At 43.7% G+C, this 6,432-nt stretch overlaps 1 long non-coding RNA gene across 1 annotated transcript; it reads left to right on the top strand.

Annotated features, from left to right (window-relative positions):
- Positions 1 to 3,157: 3,157 nt before the first annotated feature.
- Positions 3,158 to 5,857, top strand: LOC311227655. Its single transcript, XR_014619608.1, has 3 exons — positions 3,158 to 3,187; positions 4,943 to 5,215; positions 5,666 to 5,857. It is a non-coding gene; the product is annotated as an uncharacterized lncRNA (long non-coding RNA).
- The last annotated feature ends 575 nt before the right edge of the window (positions 5,858 to 6,432 follow it).

The raw sequence follows: 6,432 nt of genomic DNA, 5'->3' as shown, positions 1-6,432 counted from the left end.
GCAGGGTGTTATTCACCGTCAAAGATGAAATAAAAAATTATAATAATAATGATTTATATTCTCCTTTGGTTCATTACAATTTACTCAAGCCTAGTAATATACACAATATTTCTGACACTGGGAATACATTCGCTGAGATCCATAGATGTCCCTAGAGGCTAGATACCAAGAACATGCTAATGGACCTTGTAGAAGTGGAGCAATCTTCTATTTTTAAGAGGTTAATGGTGTAAACAACTCAAAGACATGAACGTACTTATAACACAGGTGTACAGTTACTGTAGCAATTATACAATTGAAACAACACATTAAAGTTGATGAGGCCGCTGGCCTCCTTGACCATGGCTGTTCTCCTTGTCTTCTTTGTGACCTGGGAGCAAACGCTAGACCCAGGCTGCTTCTCACTGCCGTTGTCCATGTTCCGTTCACCACTGGAGCCAGGATCACTCCACTGCTGCTGCCCAGGAGGAATTCCCAATGCTCCCATAGTGTGGTGACTGTTCTACCTGATTCTTACATACAGGCAGTCCAATTACCCTTTTCAGTTAACTTTTTCCCAACCTTATCCTTATTAGCTTTTTTCTCCTTGAGCCTTCCAACAACATTCTCTTATTTTAGGGAGGATGAGCTAGTTCAAGCGAACCTTTCACAAAACAGTAGAGAAACAGTCCTCTTCTCTCTCTACACCAAATTTCTGGGTAACATTATCACGCCTCATGCCTTCTCATATCACTGCTATGCAGATGACACTCAACTCTTCGTCTCCTTCCCTCCCTCCCTCAGATACTCAAGTCTCTGAGCGAATCTCGGCCCCTAATCTGTCTATACTAGCTGAACACTCAAACTCAATACTATTTGACGAACAACGCCACTGACCCTTAGCTGCCAGAGATGTACCCCTCCTTGTGCGGCTGGGTAGCGCAGTGGACTAAGCACTCGCCTACCACCGCAGAGACTCTGGGATCTAATCCAGCTGTCAGCGGTACCTCAAGCTTGGTCAGTCGTCCCTACTAACACAATTGGCAGTGTTAGCGGGTGGGAAGCCGGTGGGGTATGTGTCCTGGTCGTTGTAAACTGCGACTCCTACTGGTCGGTCTTGAAAACCGTGGCAAGATGTAACAAACCAGGAAATCTCATGTGACAGGGTCAACTGCTACAAGTGTAATCACACGTCTACTCGTGTGATATATATGATACATGGAAACAAAAAGTACTATTTGCAGAAACTATAGGGATTTCCCCATTTTTATTATATCAAGTTTTAAGTTCACGTTTTGTTTTGTGTCACATATAAGGTACAGCCCCCTAAGATTGTGCTTCATACAGTAAAAAAAAGTTTAAAGAATAAAGAGCAAACACTATACAATATACAAAACTAAAGTACAAAATGCAAAAATGAGGGAGAGATGTAGTGCAAATCCTTTAGTAATAAATATATAAAATATGGTGTAGTGTTAAAAAGTGTGTAAAGTGTCTACGTGAATGTTAAGGTGAATGTTTAAAGTCAGTGTGTGCATGTGGATGTGTGTGTGCAATGAATGTAGAATGGATGGGTTAGTGTTGCATAGAGTTATCGAGCATCCTGATATTTGCTGACGTTCAGGGAGAAGCTGTTCTCCTGGCACCACAGTCTCCACCTCTCCCAGGTAGGGCCTCTTGTCGTTTGCAGAGATCAGCCCCACCACAGCTGTGTTGTCAGCAAACTTGGCGATTGTTTTGCTGTTGTGCTTTGCCACACAGTCATGCATGTAAAGTGAGGAGAGGAGGTGGCTCAGAACACAGCCCTGAGGTGCACCTGTGTTGAGAGTGATGGATGAGGAGGTGCAATTACCTGCTCTCACCACTTGGGGGCTTCCTGTCAGGAAGTCCAAGACCCACTGGCAAAGGTCGTAGTTAAAGCCCAGGTCTCTGAGCTTGACGACGAGCTTGGAGGGGACTATGGTGTTGAATGCTGAGCTGTAGTCAATGAATAGCATTCTCATAGTTCCCCTGCCTCTTGTCCAGGTGTGATGCTGCTGTGTGCATGGGCTATGGTATCCTCCGTGGACCTGTTGGGGTGGTATGCAAATTGCAGGGGGTCCAGGGTGTTAGGGAGGGAGGAACAGATGTACAGTAGCCCTTCACTAGCTTCTCAAAGCACTTCATGGCTATCGAGGTGAGAGCTGGGCGATAGTTGCTGAGGCAAGCAGGCGTGGGGTTTTTGGGTACAGGGACAATAGTGGACTTTTTTCAAACAGGTGGGGATGACAGACTGTTCTAGGGACAGGTTGAATATGTCAGTAAATACCAGGGCCAGTTGGTCGGCACAGACTTTTAGGACGCGTCCGGGGGTGCTGTCCGGTCCTGCTGCTTTTCTGGTATTCACTTTCTAAAAGGTCCTCCTCACCTCATGCTTTGTTAACCTGAATACTGAGTCTCCATTGGCAGTGGCTCTACTTTCTATTGTAGTGTAGTGTTGGAATTTACAGCCTCAAAGCGTGCATTGAAAGTATTGAGCTCATTTTCCAACACATCAGTGTTCAGCATGCCTTTGTAGTCTGTCATCGTTCTGAGGCCCTGCCACATGCCTCTGGAATCAGCCTGTTCAAACTGAAGTTCCACCTTATCCCTGTACCGCCCCTTTGCCTCTATCACTTTTCTCCATAGGTTGTAGCGCGCCGCCTTGGGCTTGTCCATGTTGCCTGTCACGAGCCTGACATTGCCTGAGGTTGCCTGAGGTGTGCGCATTCAGAGCTTTGCGGACCGACCGGTCTACTGTGCGGAATGTCATCATTGACACTCTGCACTCCTCCACCGGTCTTTGTGTTCCTCTTTTACCTTACCTGGTTATCAAACTGCCCCATCTCGCTCACATAATACATGTGACCAAATCCTAATGAACTTTTACAACAACGTTGTATACAGAGGTTTCTTTTCACCAGAAACCCCTTAGCTGTTACCAGTAAGTCACGCCCTAGAAAGGTGGCTGTTACCCATTGGCTTAGAACTCAAATGAACCAATAAGCGCTGTTAGCACGCTCTTCTGTGACAAGGTTGGTACTGGGCTGCTCATTAAGCAACAGCAACGATCATAACAATGTCTCTTTGATACAACATTGGCTACTGTGATCTGATCTCAATTAATTGTAGCTCTGTTTTTTATTCTCTCTTGTTTCAGTAACCGTGTTGGGAACAGTGGTGGGGGCAGGTACGAATTGTGTAGTATTTCAAGAGTCAACTGTAATGATTCATTTATCTTTTCAATAATGTTTGTCATTATAAGCATTTATGAAAGGACGACACATCAATCGACACAATATTCAATAAAGATAATTATATTAAATATAATTGCTTTGTTTGTCTGTTATATACCCTAAGCCTCATGGTTACATATAGCACACAGTTTGTTGCATTAATGGAATTATAAAGCAACAAAAAGAAATTTTTACTTTTATTGCTGTTTTTACCTGTTATAACAAAGGAAAACCTCAAACTCTTATGAAGAGGAGAAAAAAGACTGGCTGTGTAGACCTATTTTTAAATAAAACACAGAAGAGGAGACAAAACACTGGTGCGTCTGTATAGACCGACTTTGAAATAAAACCCTGAACTATTCAGGTATATTTGAGTCCTTCCCTTATTTGTGGAACATTTATAAAATTAAAAGTAGACAATAGGAAGTATAAAACAGTGACACACAGGGTACAGTTACAGTGAGTATGCCAGTTTGAACAGGTGAGTTTTGAGTTGGGATTTGAATGTTGTTGTGTAGTCGGACATGTGGGGGCAGGGAGTTCCAGAGTCTGGGAGCCGAGCAGCTGAAAGCATTTACATATGCCATATGCAAACATTTTCTGATGATACTGCTCTTATCGGTCTCATCAACAAAGGTGATGACCAGGCCTATAAAAAGGATATAGACTCATTATTTTGTCCATAGGTGCAATGCCAATTTCTTGGAATTAAACATCGAAAAAACCAAGGAGTTGGTCATCAACTTCAGTAGGAAGAAGGTGAATGTCTCTCCTGTCATCATTAGGGGGCAGGAGGTTGAAATAGTCCAGTCCTATAGATATCTTGGCATTCACCTGGACGGTAAGCTGGCCTGGAAGCAGAACACAGATTCTGTGTTAAAAAAAAGCCCAGTCTCGGCTTTTTCATTTGAGGAAACTTAGATCCTTCGACATCAGCAGGTCACTTATATGTATTCTATCAAGGTATGCTGGCTGGTGTCCTGTTTAATGCTGTTCTCTGCTGGGGGGGGCAGCATCACGGTTTCTGACAAAAAAAAGTATAAATAAAATCATTAAAAAGACTGGCTCAGTGATTGGCCTTCCTCCTGATTCCCTGGAGATCATCATAGCCAAGCGAACCAGAACTAAACTGAACACTATTTTATCTTTTGAAGGCCACCCACTGTTCAGTATTTTCGATGCTCTGCAAAGCTCATTTAGTGATAGATTGTTGATGCCTCAATGCTCTACTAAGCGATTGAGAAGGTCCTTTGTTCCTGCTGCGGTTGCATTTTTTAACGAACACCGATAGCACTGTGTTGAGACAAGAGGCTCTCCTATTGTGTTGTGTATCCTGTATTGTATCATGTAACTGTTTCTTTCATGTTTGTATATTTGTATTTGCTCTGTTGGCAAACCATGTTTCCCCTCAGGGATTAAGAAATAAACCATACCATACCAAATGTTTGGCACAAAATTATGGCGCAATGTTTGCCTTCCGGTGTGAAGGAATGCTGCCTCACTTGCTTGGTCAAAGTTTAAAGTCATAAATGTAGGAGAGGAGAGAGGAGAGGTCTTTAATTGGCATGCAACTATCCTCAATGTTTAGCGGTTAGCACACACGGTTACACACACACACACCGGAACACACACGCATGCATTGTTCTTTGTAGGATCGCAGATGCGATTCATCTCTGCGATTAACCCATCCCGTCGTCCTTCCCCCCAAGGGCAGCTGGGAGCAGACAGGCGTCGGCGAGGGCCGCGCCAGGGGACCAATCCAAGTGCTCCTGCCCGTCTTCGTCAAGGACGCCACAGCGTTAGCGATCTGTTGTTGTGCATGTTTTTCCATTGGGTTTATCTTATCGGGGGGGGAAACCCTTGCAAGCACGGGGAGAACATGCAAACTCCACACAGAAAGGCCTGGGAGATACCCCACCTGGGTACCTGGGATCATGGAAACCTGGTCCCCAAGCGGGAATCGAACCCTGGACCTTCTTGCTGTGAGGCGACAGTGTTAACCACTACACCACCGTGTTTATGTTTATTTATTTGTATGTGTAAACATTCAAAATAAAATAATTCATTCATTCATTGTTAATTGCCTGCCACCGTGTATCATGTGACCATGTGTCGTATGCAGGTCATAGCATTCGGGTGTGCTAGTTAGGATACTCCGGACGAATCAGATGCAAGGCAGCAGATTCAGACAGATTATTCAAACTTTATTTCTTGATGCAGGTGGTTTGAGCAATTTCTAGGAATCCCAACATGTCAACATTATATTTCTGAAGATGTCTCATGATACTCCATGTTCATAAAACCTTTAAAGGTCAGTGATACGTCACAACTCGTAAACTCTGGTAAAAACCTCTGGCTGAATGCACGATGGGTCTTGGGTATGACACCTGCCCAACAAATCTTTGACATTTGTTTTGTTTCACCATTTCAAGGTGCTGCCGTAGTTTTGGCCCCTGTTTTGGCCCCTGTTTTGGCCCCTATTGTCTTGGGTGCTGCCGGCTTCACTGCAGCAGGGATCAGTGCCGGATCCTTAGCACCAAGTATGATGTCATCAGCTGCCCTTGCAACTGCAGTAGGAGTGGCTGCTGGAGGCGTAGTGGCGGCCTTGCAGTCAGCAGGTAAATTATGTGTATGACCTTTTTTCTGAATATCAATCATTTTAGCCTTTGTTAGTGAAATTAAGTATAAATTATATTGTGGGACCAGCAATGAATGTACAAATTGATTGTAACTGATACATGTATTTTTTATTGTAGGCGTGGTGGCCGGCGCTGGTGGAGCAGTAGGGGGTGGCTGCGCTATATTCTATTCTGGCCAGAACATGGTACTTGCTATCCCGTGCTATTTCGGATGAAGACAAAAGAAGGCACAGCAGCACCTCTTGTGTTCCCAGAGTTCCCAAGGGGTCACCGTCCATAATAAATAAAGAGTTACTTGCATTTGATTTGATTTCTCTTGTTTCTGCCAAGCATTAAGTCTGAACCTTTCATCTTAGAATCCAAGTAATGACACAAAGGAAAATGTTTCTATAATTTCTATCAATCTATCTACATTTGAGCATCTAAAACGCTGAGTCACCACTTGAACAATATGGAGGGCGTTTGTGTGAACTGTTTGTCGATGTTTACCATGATTCACTCTATATAAGGCAATTAACAATGAATGAATGAATTATTTTATTTTGAATGTTTACACATAC

The sequence above is a fragment of the Notolepis coatsorum genome (assembly GCF_963971535.1).
Source record: "Notolepis coatsorum genome assembly, chromosome: 4".
Taxonomy (NCBI): Eukaryota; Metazoa; Chordata; class Actinopteri; order Aulopiformes; family Paralepididae; genus Notolepis; species Notolepis coatsorum.
The sequence above is the reverse complement of the archived record's forward strand: the minus strand, read 5'-3'. Positions and strand labels throughout refer to the sequence as shown.